The following is an 18296-nucleotide window of genomic DNA, read 5'->3' as shown; positions in this document are numbered from 1 at the left end:
GTTCTACTTTACTTGTTTTAGACTAAGGTATATAGTAAGTTAACGATAAAAAAAAGTCCACTGTAATGGACCAGGTTTACGTTTTAAATGTGTCTCAACCATGTCATCTACCTAGCAAACCAATTAAAAGAAATGTTTGCTGTAGTGGACTAAGTTAGACATTTTAAAAGTGTGCAGTATTTTGGACTAATACAGGGGAGGGTGACCTAGTTAGAAATTCTTGATAAAAATGACAGAGGAGAAGACAAATTATGCCATTTCAAACCAGCTGGCGGCAGGCATACAGTCCTTGGCAAAACCAGGGTACCGCTGCATTAAGCCCAAAACCTGCTAAAGTTTACTAGGTTTCAGAAATAAGACCATTTTCTTATGCATAGAAGTACACAAAGGTTTAATGTTCTTCAGCCAACTAGCAGATTTGCTACTACAGCAGTGAAAGATGAGATGAGATGAGAGAAAAGGAAAGAGAAGTTAAATTCTAAAAGGAACACTTAGCCAAAACTGTTTAAATACATCTGAAAGAATTAGTTTTCTGCAGCTAATTTTTGTAAAGGACTCAAGTCCTTAACAGATGACAATGGCTAGCCTTAACAACTGAACACTATGCAATACTCGAGGAGTCAGTGTGAAAAAGAAAAGTGCTTCCCTCTCCCTGTACAGAGAGTATACTAATGCTCCGTTAGCCACTTAGAGTGATCAAGCTTTTATCCTAGCTGGTCTGCATCTCAAACCACAAAAAAAAACAATATTGTAAACAAACTCACCCTGTGTACCAATAATTAGCTGTACAATAAACTCAACTTAAACTCTAAACCAAGCAGTTTTGTAGTACACTGAGTACCTTGATTACGCTTCCAAAAATAAAAATAAAAAAATGATAAACCTGTTGCATGCTTCTGCAGTGTCACACAAATGTAACAGCGCTGTTGCAGTCGGGTACAAAGGAATGGATGTTCTTTTGCTCAATGGTCCCTGAATGTTTCCTCCTATGTTGGCATAATTAACTTATTTAAATTTGGGCAGTATTTAAAAACTGTCCCTGATTTTTGTCCTTGCATGCTGTTTATGCAACAGCACTCGCCAAATGTTTTACTGGCTTTCAAAGCCAGTAAAACGCCAACTCCATGCACTACAAATATTTATGATCGGGTCTCACCAATGAGAACACATTATTGTGCGTTCTTGAGATGAATGCCAACATTCCCCACTTGAGCTTCACACTCATGGTGAACTCCTTGGCATTTATGTCTCTAACACATAACATGGTTATGATCGGAGACCTGAGGATAACCATCTACATAGGTTGACACTAGGCTATCTGCCCTAGGGCATTTATAAGCCTAGCCAGAGTGTGTTTGGCTTTCGCCACCCTTTTAGATTGATCTATTGTGCCACTGTCTTGTAGGGACACAGAAGAGATCCCAGGGGTAATCCTACGATCTCCCATCCACTCGTCAAGATTTCTCTTGAAGAGGGTCATTGAGGGGCTCTGCCTAACATGGATTGGGATTTTGTTCCAGAGGGAGGGGAGCCTCTGGGATATGAATCTGTTCCTCCAGCACGTCCTATTTATTTCCGTGTTGAGGTTTAAGTCCCTGGAGCGTGTAAGCTCTACGGGATTTTGATTTCTTGAGGTGGAGCATGTCCATTAATTCTGGGTTGGACATGGCTTTATACGTCAGGCACAGTAGAGCTGGAGTTTCTTTAGCCTAATTGCGTAGGGCATCTGTTTGAGTCCCTTGATCCTCTTAGTAAGGTACTTTTGGGGTCTTTCCAGTTGCTGCAGGTGTGGGTAAGGTACATCCCAAATGGGGCATTGTATTCAATTATGGGCCTGATGAGTGATGAGTAGAGGGGCACAATGACATCTCTTGATCTAGATGTGAACCCTTTCGTGATGAGGTGGGCTATATAGAAGGTCTTTCTAACCACTTTGGCAACATATGCTATCTACTTGGGTCCTCAAATCCCCAATTACTTCTTTCGTACTTAATGGATTACCACCTATGTGGTAATTTGTGGGCACTGTTTTTCCCCAAAGGGGATGACTATGCACTTTTTGGCATTTAGCTTTAGGCCATGGCTCTGGCACCAGTTATCAGTCTCTGTGAGACCCTTTTGGAGGCTGCTTGCGTCAGTCAGCGAGTCGATTATGGCAACCAGTTTGCAGTCACCTGCGAACTTGGTCAGCCATAGTCCTCCCGTGTTAGCCTGTACCTCAGAGAAATATATACCAAAGAGAGGTCCCAGGACTGAGCCTTGTGGGACGCCACTTGTAACTGGTTTAGAGTCTGACATGGCACCTGCAATTCTGACCATGTGGGTTCTATCCCTGAGCCTATTTTGGGAATTCCAAAAATGTGAGCCATTCTGGGGTATTAAAATACCCTCGATTACAACCATGAGATTTCTAATATCTTACACTTGTCCGGCAATTATGAAGAAGTCTCCATTAATCAAGTAAATATAGGCTACAAAAGGATTGATCTAGCTTTGGAAGAATATCTGCTAGACAATCGTATATCAAACGAAATTTATCAATTCTTAAGAGTTGAATACCCCAGAATGGCTCACATTTTTGGAATTCCCAAAATTCATAAATGTTTAGAAAAACCACCGTTTAGACCAATAGTATCCGGTTCCAATTCTAAAACATATAATATTGGAGTTACCATTGATAATTGGACTAAGCATGTATATCAAAAAGTTACATATTTAACAAAGGATTCATGGAATTTTTTAGGGAAATTAACTCCAGATTTATGGGATAGTAGTCTTTTATTTCTCACAGTGGACGTGGTTGATTTATTTTCCTGTATCCCTAAAGAAATTGGTTTAGAATATTTCAGCAATAGTCTACGGAAATATTCTGTCCTTGGTTGGGATAAGATCAACCTAATTGTAGATATGATGGGGTTGGTTTTAGATCACAACTATCTTCAATTCCAGGGCGAATTATTCAGGCAGACTAGTGGTGTTGCGATGGGGGCCTCTTGTGCCCCAGTTTACGCCAATCTAGTTATGCTCGAATGGGAATCTGAATACATCTTTACTAGTGAATTTTACAAGCATATTGTTCTGTATACTAGATATTTGGACGATTTGCTTATACTCTGGAATGGACCTATTGAAGGAATCTATTTATGGATTATATTAACAAAACAACTTCTTTCTTAAAATTTACATATAGAGTAGAAAATGAAGGGATACCTTATTTGGACACCTACATTTGGTCTAATGGACAAGGTTTTGAGTCAAAAATCTTTAGGAAGGAGACCTTTTCAAACGATTAGACTACACCAGCAACCACCCTCCACATATTTTCACAAATGTGTTTAAAGGACAATGCATACGTGCAGCGTGTAGGTCTTCTAACAGGGACATTATGGAAAAGGAATTAGACATTATATTTCACATGTTTTTTGAGTAGAGGATACCCAGAAATTATGTTGACCCAAACTTTAAACTATGTTAAACAGGAATGGGGTAATAAATACCCACCTTTACTAGGGAAACCCTTTGTTGTAGTGAAATGCAACAACTTCAACATGGTGGATAAAGTATGTGTGATTAGGTTCAATCCGTATACCAATCTTGTGAAGGAAATTTTATACAGGCACTGGGACATTCTCACTATTACTGGCAATATAAGTAATCTCACAGGTGATTATCCTAAGTGTGTTTTTAAAACATCTTTCAATTTGAAATATTTATTAGAAATTAATAGTAAAAAAGAAAAAACATATAGGAATGAGAATAAAGGTACCACTAGATGTGGTTCTTGTAACCAATGTAAATGTATAAATGAAAGCAAGGGTATTAGATTAAACAACATGACTAAGACATATATACATAATAAGGCTGGGAATTGTAACACCCAGAGAGTGGTGTATCTGGCCACCTGTACATCCTGCCCGGCATTTTATATAGGGAAGACGGAAAGGAAGTTCAAAACCAGAATTTACGAACATTTGTATAAAATTAGACGGAAGGACTGTAATAACGCTTTATGTAAACATATTATTGAGAAAGGTCCCTCACACTCTTTCCTATTTACAATTATTGACCACACTGTTTTAGTTAGTGGAGGAAACTGGAAAGTTTTCTTAGCCATGTTAGAAAGTAAGTGGCAGATTTTTTGTGACGCCACAAGTAGCCCAGGACTTAACGATTTTATTAGTATTAAACCCTTTCTTATTTTAGATTGTCAATTCCCTTTTGTATGGGAATTGTATGTAATTTATAAGTACAAATTATGGTTTAGTTAAGTATAGGTACTTGCCTCTTTTTTACAGTAGTGATTATTTATTCATTTCAGTTCATGATTTTCATTCTGTAATTATGTTACTATTTAGTATTAACAATTTTGTATTAATTTTAATTAGTTATTTAATAATTTTTTCAGAAATGATGATTTTATGTTTTTTTGTGTATGATGAGTAATGCATCTCTGGCTCTTTAAATGGCAAAGATGTTTTGGCGCCAAATTGTTTTTAAAAGTATGGAACATCTTTCTGCAATTGGTTCTGAAGAAGTCTGCCTGCCAACAGATGAAAGCGCTAAACCTGTATATTATTTTAGAGCTCTTTGTTTAAATTGGTTAATAAATGCATCTTTTATCCAACATCTTTTATCCAACATCTTTTATCCAACATCTTTTATCCAACATCTTTTATCCAACATCTTTTATCCAACATCCTCCAGTTCGAGCAGTGGTTGTTTTTGGGTTGGTCTCTACATCGGGTACTTGTTATTTTGTTGCAGCTGAGTTGGATTTATTGCATTTCAAAGAAGTTGACCAGGTTCAAGAGGCAAGATCTGCCCTTAAAGCAGACTTGGGTAGGATCCAGTGTTTGGAGGTTCTCAATGTCTTTGTTTATGAGTTCCATGATGATACGCTCCATAGCTTTGCAGACCAGGCTAGTCAGGCTTATAGAGCGACAGTTTCCGGGGACCGTTGTGGCACCACCTTTGTGGAGTGGGACCACTGTTGCTGTACGCCATTCCTTGGGCACATATCCTGTAGTAAGGCTAAGACTGAACAGTGACTTTATGTGAGGGTTCAGTTCTTCTTGGAGCTCATGTAAGACGCAACCCGGGACAGTCCGGTCCCATTGAAGCCATGATTTTTGCTTTGGAGAGGACTGCTCTCACCTGTGCATCTGTGATGTCAGGGAGGCTACAAACTCTGTTGGGATAGAAATTTGCTCTTTTGGGGGGGAAGGGGGGGGGAGTTTGCACTGAACCGGTGTCAGGATGTTTGCAATGGCTGTGGGTTCAGTGTATTTTTTGTCATTTTGCACTAACTCAGAGCATATCTGGGAGTTGCCACCCTGATTCCTGACATAACTAAAGAAGGCCTTGTGATTATCTTTAGCATCTTGTGCAATTTTTCTTTCGAAGCTGGCCTTAGATGATTTTATGAGGGATCGTAGTTTCTTGCTAGTACTGATCAGAGATGCCTTCCCTTTTTGGGATTTTGCTCTATCATGTAGTAGCTTCCTCCTTCTGTTGTATAGCTTATTTACGGCTGGGGTCCACCAGACAGGTCTTCTGCCTTTGGAGAAGTGAGTCTTGTTTTTATTTGGGATAGCATGATCCATGCATTCCTGTAGGTGTCCATAGAATGCGTTTGTAAAGGATTTTGCGGTTTGGGCCGTATTTTCAACTCGCCCGGGGGCTTTGAAGGATTCCACCTCGGTTTTGAGAAGTGTGAAGTTTGCTTTTGAGAAGTTCTTCATGGTTTCCTTGGCTGGGGGTGAGGACGGGATATGGATGTCCAGTGAGATTAATTTATGGTCAGATCTTACCAATGAGGGGTATATACCTCTGGTATGGAACATAGAGTCCCCATGTTGGTGATTATCAGGTCCAATATGTTTTCCCCTCTTGTGGGAGTGGTGACCAGTTGTTCCATAGCATTTGAGTTTATAAATTCTAGGAACCACTGGACGAGGGTGTTGGGGCTTGAGTAGTGCTCCCAGTCTGTTTGGGTAGTTGAAGCCACCCAATATAATGGTGTTTGGAGACACCTTCATATTCTCCAGTGTTCTCAGGAAAGCCGAGTGGGGTTCCTGAGTTTGGGAGGGTGGTTTGTAGCAGGCTACAAACTGAAAGGTAGTTTTGCCCACTGTTACCTAACAGTGCCCAAACAGACGGCATTCTCAGTATGTGTGCGCATTTGTAGTTTGACCTTAAATCAGCATGATGGGGTTTCCTATTTGAAAGGAAAAGTTTGTAGGGGAAATAACACAACTGCCCAGGGGCTTTAGTTGATTCGGCAGCAGAGATACCAGCGCAATATGCTGGAGTTCTTGGGTTAAAGTCTGCCTTAAGAGCCAATATTTTCCTTTCACTTCTACAACTGTGCTCATTATGCTATTAACCTCACTGCAGATTTGAGCTAGCAGTAGTCTTCATACTATACATTTACCAGAAAAGAAACACTGTTAAGAACAGCAAAGGCAGTGTTTACATCTCCAACTACTTTGCTTCTGTACTGCTCTGCTTGCCAGCCTTAGCTTATTTACATAGCGTCTTTTCCAAATCACTACAAGCATTCCTGCGGTGCCAAGGGAGCAGCAGCAACATGTCTAAGGCTCCTCCTTCCATATAGTGTTTTTGTACAATATAATTTACAAGTAGAGATCATCCCTTCCCTACTGCTATTATATTCCTTTTTTCTCCTTACAGCCACTGCAGTGCCTGAACTATATCACCTAAGCTCCAAATGTTCCTGCACGGATGCTGCTTCTAACAAATGAAAATGAAATAGCGGTAGAAACATAACACTGGCACTGGTCTCTGAAGCAAGCAATTTCCTGCGCAACAGTAGCCTTTAAGCAGAAGAGGTTAAGTAAGGACTTGAACTTTGAAGAACCTGCTAAACATTTATTCTTTGTTCTCTGATGGAAAAGCAGCTTATCTACTTGGCTCCTCTTACTACAGCAAATTGCCCTCAAACATTATCATAGCTAGCAGTACCCCTCAGAGGCACAATGGGGATAGGTTCCATCTCATAATTCATAAACTGAAGTATAAAAATCTGGCCATGAGAAAATACAACTTTTCAAATAATAGTATCTTCAGTCTCTCAACTCCAGTTTGCATTCATTCTACGATATGGTTTCGTTTCATTACTTATCTCTTCTCTCCTTAACTGATGATTCCTTTTTTAATGCTATTAGCCAGAGGAAGTCAGAATGCCCTCAGACTGCCCTCATTGAGCCCACGAACACTGTTCCCCTACCGCCAATTCCACTCACCTTGCCTATCACTCCATCTTGACTAACCAACTCCTCCAATTTTTATCTCACTACATTAAGCAACCAGAAACTTTCCACACCTATTCAAAAATAGCAAATCTAACATCACCCTTCCTGCAGCACTAACAAACATGTCTTAACTTCATCATTCCCAACTAATCCACAAACTATACCTCCTATCAGAAAACCCATATACTCCAGATCATTTATTCAAAATGAAAACACAGCTGTTTTCCAATAATTGCCTCCACTCCTATACTCCAGACATTCTACATTGGTTCCCCAAAACCCCACCATGTTCTACTCTTCATTCTTATATGGCGCTCTTGACAATCATGTAAAACCATCACCTTCCTATACCACTGCCACCAATACCAGTAACCTACTATTCCTCGCATTCTACCCACACCATTCCACCTACCTTCGTTTTGTTTCACTCTTCTTCCATACTTGTCCAGCTATTCTTCATTCCTAAACTAATTCACAATCCACAACTTTACTGCCCCTTTGCCCTGTACACCTTCCTAAATTCCTCATCTCTCACTCTTGCCTCTAATCTAGCAATTCCTCTACCTTTTCCATCCTAATAACTGCCATTACTACTTCTTCCCTTAAAGTTCTGCTCACCTTTCTGTAACCCACCCTAATCTCATTCCCCCCATACTACCAGCAAATCTTCCAATTTGCTATGAACTACTGATAACCACATAACCATCCTCTCCAATACTCTACTTCATACACTAATTACTAGGACATCTCAAGTTTGGTACCTTTTCATCTCACTCACAAACCTTCTTCACATCATGCATTTTCACACATTACTCCTTATATCACCACCCCATCTCCAGTTTTCCATACAGACCTCCCAAGCCACTTAATCCATTTTTCTCACATATCTATCATGTTTTAATTATCTTTTTAGATATTTCTATGCTAGTAACTCACCTCTGCTACCACAACTTCCCATGCAAACAAAAATGTAACTGAAAGAGCTTTCCTTTTATAAGCTTACAACTAAGTTCCAGCTCTGTGGGACCATGCAACCTAACCCAGGCCCTTCATCCCCACCTATCCCCTGCTAAACTCCATCCACTGCTATACCTCCTCCAAGAATTTCACCAATTGCCTAGACAGGTTTAAAGATCATGATCAAAATCAATATCAGAAGCACAGCAAATAGACTTGCATGCCTGACTATCCCAGTATTCACCAAACATCCTTACCCTCAGTGAAACCTGGAAAAAAACAAATCAAAGAAGCTGAAATAACTCCACCAGGCTAGACCATTTTTAGAGTAGATTGGAGATTCAAAACAGGGAAAGATGTTGCCTTAATGTATACCAGCAACCTTAATCTCTCTCTCTCCCACTCTCACAAATCCCATACTTTCAATAATGTTGAACTCATATCCCTGCTCAAACTAAACATGCAAAAAAACACTATGCACCGTAGTATTATACACCTGCCAGTAGAAATCTATGCTATGGAGCAAAAATGCCACAGTAACTAAAATCTACAATTTAAAAAACCACAAGTCTTGGGAAATGTCTGTTGATTGTTTCGTTAAACACACACCATATTAAGCAATTTACTCAACTTTTTAAATAGAGAATTTATCAGACTATGGTGCCCCCCACCACCACCATACACTAAACTAAATAACATCTTTAAACCAGTTTTCATACTTGTTATAGGGATATGAGCATTCATCCACAGCCACAAGTCTATGCATGACCCATTACTTCAAAATAAAACACACACAAGGTCTATCTATTTTTTAAATATCTAAAAATATCCATTTATCATTGCTAAAATACTTCATAGTATGTAGTCATACAAGCATAACTGAACTTAGCACTTTTATGTATATGTGTGTATATATATATATATATATATATATATATATATATATATATATATATATATATATATATACACATGGGGATTTGTGAAAGGTAATGTGATGTAGTGAGAACTTGTAATTACAAGTATTTGTTTTATTTACGTAATAGATCATGTGTAAACTTACAGCTGTAGTTGAACGTGCATGCTTTTAGAACAAATATGAACACTAACTGGTTAAAGAAGTTAATTTAGTGTGGTGGGGGGGGGTCACCAGATCCTGATTAGGTCTATGTATTTAAAAAGTAGACAATAGTGCTTAATCTGGTGGTTGGTGTGTTGGTTGACAAATTGTTTAATAGGCATTCCTGTGACCAGAGATATTTTTAATCCTTTGCAATTTATTGCATTTGAAATCTTTTCTATGGAGGATATTTTCTCTCCTGGAAAACTTAAAAATATCCCCTATAAAACAATGATTCTTGGTGGCCAGCATAGACTGGTTTCTATTAAACAGTGACTCCCCACTAATATTGATGAACCTTCTAGGCTTCTCTCAAATCACAAAAAACCTCAACAAGAATCAACAAAGTCAACAGTCCCTTCTTGACTGGACAGTGACCACTAATAACATTTTGTAAGGAAACCTACCTGACACACATAGTGACAATCTCCATATCTTTACAATCTGATGTTATTATATATTCACTCAGAAAACATCCCTTTATAGAAACATAGATGCTAACCAACTTTAACCCTGATATTTTCATAGCAACTAAAAATAGTAGACTGCAGCATACTACAAAATATTCAATTAGACAAACCCATACATGTATTTAATGCTAACTTCCTTGACAGAGTGGGCAATCAGGCAGCTCTCAGAAAAAGAATGTTGAAACAAAACACTGCCCCCTTGGCTATCCCAAACCAAATTATTATGGTACAAGGAGAAAGCAGACATGGAAATGTGGTAACAAAAACAAACCCAGCAACATCCACAAAATTTTAGATAGCCGTGTATTCTTACCAAAGCATATAAAATCAATGCCTGCTACTCCTTACAATCCATTCAATAAAAATCCTAAAACGGTCTGGAACTCTGTTAAACTCTTAAATCCAGATAAAGATAATCAACTTAATCCCTCCCTAAGTCCAGAAAGTATAGCCACTCTATTCAGCTTCATTAACTCAATTCTCAGAAGTAATAAATGTATATATCAAAATATCTTCCAACTTAGCCATGACCCCTAAATCATCTGTCTCTTACCCCAGTCCCAACTTCAACTATACAGAAATATCTCCTTAAAGTAAAACCATGTTAATGACAACCTACTAGATAATTTTCTAAAATTGCCCTCAAGCAATAGCCTATCCTGATTTTATCCTCATTAATAGATGTATTCAAAAATCGTATGTCCCTGCCCTCTGGAGGAAACCCTAGATCCTGCAACTTTGTGAAGGTAGTAACACCAGTACTGAATCTGTACTCTTCCTATCTCTGTCTAAAGCATTTGACACCAAGTTAATACATCAGTTGACCAACACAGGCCTAACTTAATTTCCCAGGTTACAAAGTGCCCTCTCAGATCATAGACTGTTAAATGGTTCCAACTTCACCTTCCTGTCTGGATTCCCAAAATTTTGATTCTTGGGCCATTCCCCTTCAGCATATTTACAAACAACTTAACCTGCTTCCAAACATACCAAACTTATTCAATACACTGAAGATTCAACACTTACATTCACAGCACAAAATCTTTTTCAGCTTCAACTCCTCACCCAAGAATCTTATCTTGATTAAATCCAGACTAACCAATTCTAACCTCACTCTAAATGCCAAAAAGACTAAGCTACTTATTTTGCACTAAAGGCGTATAATGCTAGCAAAACTTAAAATCTCAATAATCTCTCCAAGCAATACTAAAATTGGGAAGTACCAAACTTATTATTGATTACAATATGAAATTTGAATTATACATTCAACAAATCAAAAAAATACTTACCAAGAACTATGTCTCATAACAGGACAAAATGCTACTTCAGCAAAGAATTATGCTTGCATCTTCATACCTTCTACGAACACTTCTCTATGCCTCTCCAATTTTCTTCAACCTGCATTCTACTGCAAAGAACAAACTAGAGCAATGTTTCAATAAAACTGCAAAGCCTGCATCTAATAAATCATAATCTTCCACAACTGCATTGTTTTAAAACACCTCAATTGGTAATAGGTATCCCAGTGCCTCACCTTCAGTCAATTATAAGCAGCTCACAATCTGGTGCATCATTCATTAAGATATCCAGTCAATAGCTCTATGCTGCAGCCAAACTCACCAGCCCAACCTTAATGGTCTAGTGATAAACATCTCACAGTTCAGAAGTCCTTCAACACAGTAGGCGATAATTGTCAATACCTTCAAAGTATGGAATGTCCTCCATTTCCCGTGTCAGACTATCCATACAGCTTCAAATCAGGATGGAGAAAGTCCTTGCACAAACTATAGGCTATCCCCATGGCTGCAGCCCAAGAAAATTCGTCCTCATTCTACATACTCATAGCCTTAACATCCTTGCACACATCACTGGCAAATGTGTACATTCAGGAATGCAACTCTGTTTGAAGCCTTACAGTGCCTACTTTCTTGTATACTGTACCTAAACATATCAGCTACGCAACTCTTCTGATTACGTACCAATCTAGTTTCTTTAAAATATCTTTTTGTCTGTATACATCACTGTATGGCATTATGTATGGACATATCACTGTATGTAAATACTGCCTGGGTGTAGTAGCTTGTTTATTCCTGCCCAGAACTTTTGAGGTTTGTTTTGGTGTTTTTGCAGTAGATGGTAGTAGTGGTTCTTTTTGTCTAAGGTTATGGATTTTTTGATGTTATTCCTTAGCTGTCTGAATCTTAGTTGATCAAGTGGGGATTTTGTTTTTCGGTAGGTGGCCCATGCTTTGTTTCCGAGTGAAATTTTGGTATCTTTAGAAAGCCATGGTGTAATATTAACTTTGGTTCTAATAGAGTGGTTGGGAGCATGGGAGTTAATAGCAAGGAATTTGGTGTTAAAGTATGCTACTGCTTCATCTAGGGGGAGATGTTTTAGTACTGACCAGTTGCATGTCTTAAGTTCATTTTGAAACTTGGTGACAATAAAATTCTTGTTGTTTCTTAATGTTCTATAGGTGGGTTGGTAGGAGCAGTCAGTCTACTTTGAGCTTAATTACATAGGTGAGACAGTGGTCACTTAGGTCATCAGGCAAAGTGTCTGATTTATTAGACTGAAGATGGGTATTGACAAATATCCAGTCTAGGGTACTTTCCTTGTTATTGGTTTTTTCTGTCCTGGTGGGGGAGGTTATGATTTCTGAAAATCCATAGAGGTTTATGTGGTTTGGGTTTCACAAGAGCAAGTGTTACAGTCAATATTGAAATCCCCAAGAACAACTGTTTGTTGGAGGTAGTTATTGGATAACCAATATACAAAGACTTCTAAGGTTTCTGTGTTCCTCCCTGGGGGAATGTAGACACAATGTTTACATTTTTTTTTTTTTTTTTAATTTGTAGTTTTGAGATAAGAATTTCAGCATTACTGAACTGGGGTGGCTGTTGGGTGTCTATGCTGACAGGGTAGACTTGTAAAGTAAGGCTACCCCACCACCCTTTCTGGTGGTATGGTCTAGTCAAAACATACTACACCCTGGTGGCAGAATCTCATCGTCCTTGGTGGCAGGCTTTAGCCACGTTTCTGTTGGGCATAATATATCTGGGAAATGAACAGCTAAGAGGGCATGCAGGTGCTGAGTTTTGTTATTAATGCTCCTAATGTTCAGATGGCGGACCAGCAGTGAGTTAGGAGGTCTATTTGTTGGAGCTATGGTGGTAGGGGATATAAGTAGGGGGATTACGGCCAACAGGTGGGGATGGGATCTGGGTTTGGGTGGATGGCGCCATCCTTTGTGAGGTTGTAGTGTATGCTAAGTATGAGTTTTAAGAGTTTGAATAAAGTTTTGTAATAGTGTCTAGTTTTAGGACTTGTGTAACTAGGTCTAGTAATATGGTAGTATTTAGAGGTTAAGGAGGTAAGCATGAGGGGAGTGAGTAAGTGTTCATTATTATCTCTTGTAGATGGGATGGATGTTTGGAATTTAGGGTAGCGGAAACCTGGGTGATCCTGACATTCGTAGGCGGTTAGGAGATATGGGATGAGTAAAAGGGGTAAAAGTAGAGTTAATAAGACTATTTTGGGTGATAGCATACCTACTGAATGAGACTTGAAACTTAGGCAAAAGGAATAATGGAGTTGGAGGACTGGTGGTATCAGGTTGAGGGTGGTGCTGTTGAGTGACATGTGGTTACTGATTGGTTTAAAAAGGTGGGGTATGGTCTAGTACCAATAAAGGTAGCAGCACCAGGGACGGGAGGAATTTGGGGGTAGGGTGGGGTGCGAAGCAAGGCAAAGCAGAGCAGGGATGAACCAATGCCTGTACGAAGTTGTAGCAGTTTAACCTGTATGAGGAAAGAGGGGGGTGGGGGAAAAGAGAAGGCAGTAGGTGTGGTTAGAGGAATACCTTGATTGACTCAAGACACCACACCAGAGGTAAGTTGAATGTAAGGGCCTAAAATCTGCACTCAGCACTTTAATTTTACTTGTTTAGCAGGAAAGACAGACCAACAGTATACAATTTTGAGGATTTTTACAAGGATTAGTTGTTCAAATGTCAGACAAGTAAGTAAATCTTACAACAGAAATCTTGTGTCAGAGTGTTAGAAAGCCAGAAAGGTACAAATGATACCTGTAAAAATTAGGGTCAGAGACAAATTTAAGTGTCAGTGTACTTTAGTTACAGGGGAAGGAGGCAAACACTCGAGTAGAAAAGAGCCCTATGGCTGACTGAAATGGTGACTTGCTTAATTACACAGCACTGTAAGAGAAAGCTTAACACATGCTTTTTTGTGTGTGTAACCTACTCTGATTACTGGAAGAAACAATTTTTGCTGTGGTGGCCAATTACAATCCTGTAGACACCGTTATTCAGGAGCTGCAGTATGTTAAGTGTAGGTAAATGTGAAGTTCAATCTGATTAATTGCTGGGAGAAAGAAATTTTTGTTGTGGCATATGGTTGCAAGAATACCATTTCTCTCCCCAAACACAATGATCTTGTTTTCTGAATAGTTAGGCTCCATTTTAAATGGCGCTCTCATATTTTGGGAAAGTAATGTCACAAATAAAACAGCCATTCCAGAAAGCCCAGTGGTCTAGATTCTCACCACCGTCTTAAGTGGCCAGGGAAAAAGCTCCCATTCATCGCCAGGCAACAACTCAAATGTCAGTCTGTATACCATCTAATATCCAAGCTCATAGACATGTTTTTACTGCTTTCATTAATCATGGAGAAAAAGGTGTACATTTGTAAAGCCAGAAGTAAAGCCTTTTTCCCCTCTCACAAGTCAAATGAAAAACAGATCACCTGAGCTTCAGCAACTGCCTTCTATGTCTCTTCTTCAGTAAATTCTGCTTAATAGCAGAGGCATTTGTTAAATTACCCTGAAGCAACTTCTGGTTTCAGTCATCGCCAATTCTTATACATCAGGCGTTGAGTATCTTGATTAGATATGCATGCATAAATTAAAGATGATGCGAGCAAGCTTCAAGAACACAAAACCTTTAAGTAAGCGTTTTCATTGGAGAGGATACTCCTCCTTCAGACTAAAATTTTAAAGCTACACATCACTTTATATAAAGAACCTCTCAAAGCAGCCAATACAGAACCTTTAATTATGAAATGTCACAGGTTCTATAAATCAATTAATTAAAAATTAAAGGTTAAAAAATAGCTAATAAACTTCTATTTAAACAAATATTTATATTTAAACAAGCCCTCACTGCCTAATTCATGAATTGTAAAAATGTATAAACACAACTACGCATACATAACGTATACAAAATACCACATATACCATATACTAATAACCATAAACTCTTGTAAAGAATAATGAACTAACCAAACCATCTTGTTAAAAAAATCCATCTTTGCATTATTCATGTGCTAAGAAAAAACAACGTGTTAAAAATTATAAGATAAAATGCATATACTTAACCTGCTCAAAATCATCATATTTAATATAGGTCAGGGACCAGTGAATCATTAAAAAAAGGAATACGAACTATACATCTGATGACGCCAAAAATTGGTAAATATATTAATATTTTATATATTTATGCTCATGCAAAATATATGAAGTCCATGTAAAGAGCTTATAACTACCACCTAGCAAGTGCTTTAATTTTCAACAAACATTTAACTGATAATGACTCATTCAACCATGGCAAAATATGAGCTAATGTATGAATTTGCCACTCCAATTCAGACTCCAAGTCTAAGCTCCCAAGTGCCGCCTCATATTGTGATCTACTTGCTGTAGAACCACAAATAAAAACTTATGACTGGGGTATTCCAAAATGTGTTTCGCTAAAACATTAGTAGTTAAATTTTTGTGGATACTGTATTGGTGTTCATAAATTCTTTGTTTGATCTTCCTCTCAGTTTTACCAATATAGTATGCCTCACATTTGTCACATACAGCCCCATAGACTACTCCCTGGGAGTCACAATTGAACTTTCCATCAATGTGATAAGTTCTATCCCTGATTTTTATCTTGTTAGTTGTTTTAATATGTTTACATTGGGGGCATCTGCCGCACTTAAACATGCCAGGACAACCTTTAACTGCTTTTTTACTCCTCTCAACAAGACATTTTAAATTGGGACCTCTTCTATAGGTTACCTGAGGAAACTGTCCTAATATTTTCTTAAGACCATTGTCCTCTAAGATAAAGGCCCAATTCTTGACAATAATGTCTCTAATAAGCTGGGAATCCAAGGAGAAAGTTGTCAAAAATCTGATATTAATATTAGAATTCTGATCCCTTATGTTGGATGGTAATTCTTCATGTGGTGATGCAACAACTACATTATATCCTTTGTAGACTAAAGGGCGAAAATGACCTACTATTCTTTTATTAATAACTTCTTCAAAAATATGTTCTACAAAGCGTAATGGATAGCCTCTTTTTATAAACATAGTTTTAAGTACGTCACATTCATCCAGAAAGTCTTCATAGTTCGACACCATTCTGGCTGCCCTAACTGCTTGTTATGCATGCATAAATTAACAGCCCCTCTCCAAAAAAGCATAAAATAATCATCTGTCTCAGGGATGGCCCTATAAAGCATATCACTAATATGTGTGATGCGCTCATCCTTAGGAGTGCATAGCAAATGAGCACTGCTTCTTTGGGCTTTATACCTGCCACAAGAAAATAATGTTCCCACTATACCACTAAGGAGCAAAGCTATAAATATTGGCTTTTCAGAATTCCAAGTACCCCACATGTAGCCAATACACCTCAGTGCTATCTTACCAACACTAACTGTATATCTTGGCTAAAACTATTGCATTATTAACACACACACACGTGCTTACATGCACACTAGTTTTCAGTAGGGGCTAAAACACACTGTGTCAATACCCTTTCCTTCTTTCATGGTAATATACTGCCTCCTGCCAGACCAATCTGACATGCCCAAGACGATTACTATGCACTCAAAATGAGACAAGCGCACTATCAGCTTATGGTAAACATGGTTGAGCACACGCTCTTCAGGACAGTGAATGCAAATTATAATTCACCAGTTTTGTGCAAATAAATGGAAAAAATAGCCAGCAACAAACTTCAAAAACTGATTTATGAGCAACACACTTTGAAATTACACAAACATGTACTTTTGCACACAGATGCATAAAAGGTTCTGAACAGAAAGATGGCATTACAGAACCTATCTGCTATGTGGTTACACTACTAAACAGAAGAAAACTACATGTCTGACTCCTAAGTCTATTTTGCAGCTGCAAAATGCTGAAAAACAAAATTGAAAGTTATCCCACTGACTCTGTGCAGTAGGCTGTCTCACCTCTAACCTGCAGTCCATTAAATTTTTGTCACTGCTTGCAGACCATAGCAAAATCTCTAAATGACAAGCAAATACTTAATGAACGGCACTAAATGTTCAGGAAGGAGTCACATTAACTAGAAAAATTCCAGAGGGTTGTTATGGAATGAAGCAACACTGGGAAATATTCATTTAGCATTATCTTTTCAAACATTTTTTTTTAATAAAGAATTCTTGGTTCATTTCATAAATGTTCAAAACAGATTCTAAATATCCTCCAACACACAGTAGATATGGCCAAAAAGCCCCAACCCAAATAAGATGAATCATCCGACAGAAAATAAGTTTATGAAGCTTTAAGAGGGTAAGGTGCGCAAGTGTGCACGTGTGTGTGTGTTTGTATGTTTGAAATAGTTTCACTTTTCAAAGCTCTGCTTCATTTTTAGTGAACTACTACACATACATTTTCACATTTAATATCTTTGCTGCAAAATAGCGGGTTTTTCACATTTCTCATATTTGTTGCATTTTTACTGAAAAAGGCAAAGGTTCTATGATGATTTTTACTGAAAAAGGCAAAGGTTCTGTAACAATTTTTACAATCAGGCATGTCAGACTAACAAACATTTCAGAGCTGCTCTACCCCAAACCCATCATATTATATGTCCCAACATTCTACCCAGCACATGCATCACTGCCTCTTCCTGAAAGGGGCAGTGATTTGACAATCCCACAACGAACTCAGGAACTCTAGCCATTTATCTAACAGTACCCTTCTTTGTAAAACAATACTCCTGTGTCTGTCCAGTTCATTTATGTTAATTTTATAGCACTGGACTGTACTCCTGAAAATCAGGGTTCAGTTAGTAATCCAGGAGTTGGAGATGAAGAGAATAAAGAGAAAGAAGGGAATATTCTACCCTTGCTAACCCAACCAGGGGGCAAAGTGCTGATACAGTCTGGGACAGCAGCACTTACAAATAATGGACTCTGAAGAGCTCAAACCTTGTAAGAAATGTAAATACACTCCAGTTTCAATTACTACTATGTGGAAGTACTTGCTCTCAAGTAGGTCCAGCACAGCAGCATTTTGCCATACTTTCCAGCCAATGGAGGGGGGATGGTGCAATAGCATACCAAAATAAGTCAGAGGCTGACTGTCAGGATATGAGACCATTACTTCTATCTTTCAGTGGTGTCCAGAGATGCAAGGCCTCAAGATCAAATG

At 38.4% G+C, this 18296-nt stretch overlaps 1 protein-coding gene across 8 annotated transcripts in view; it reads right to left on the bottom strand.

Annotated features, from left to right (window-relative positions):
* SVIL (supervillin) overlaps positions 1-18296 on the bottom strand; it is a gene marked incomplete in the record, with an annotated part of 2930183 nt that overhangs the window by 2569130 nt on the left and 342757 nt on the right.

This window comes from Protopterus annectens, chromosome 3.part1 (assembly GCF_019279795.1).
Source record: "Protopterus annectens isolate FY-2018-M chromosome 3.part1, PAN1.0, whole genome shotgun sequence".
Taxonomy (NCBI): domain Eukaryota; kingdom Metazoa; phylum Chordata; order Ceratodontiformes; family Protopteridae; genus Protopterus; species Protopterus annectens.
The sequence above is the reverse complement of the archived record's forward strand: the minus strand, read 5'-3'. Positions and strand labels throughout refer to the sequence as shown.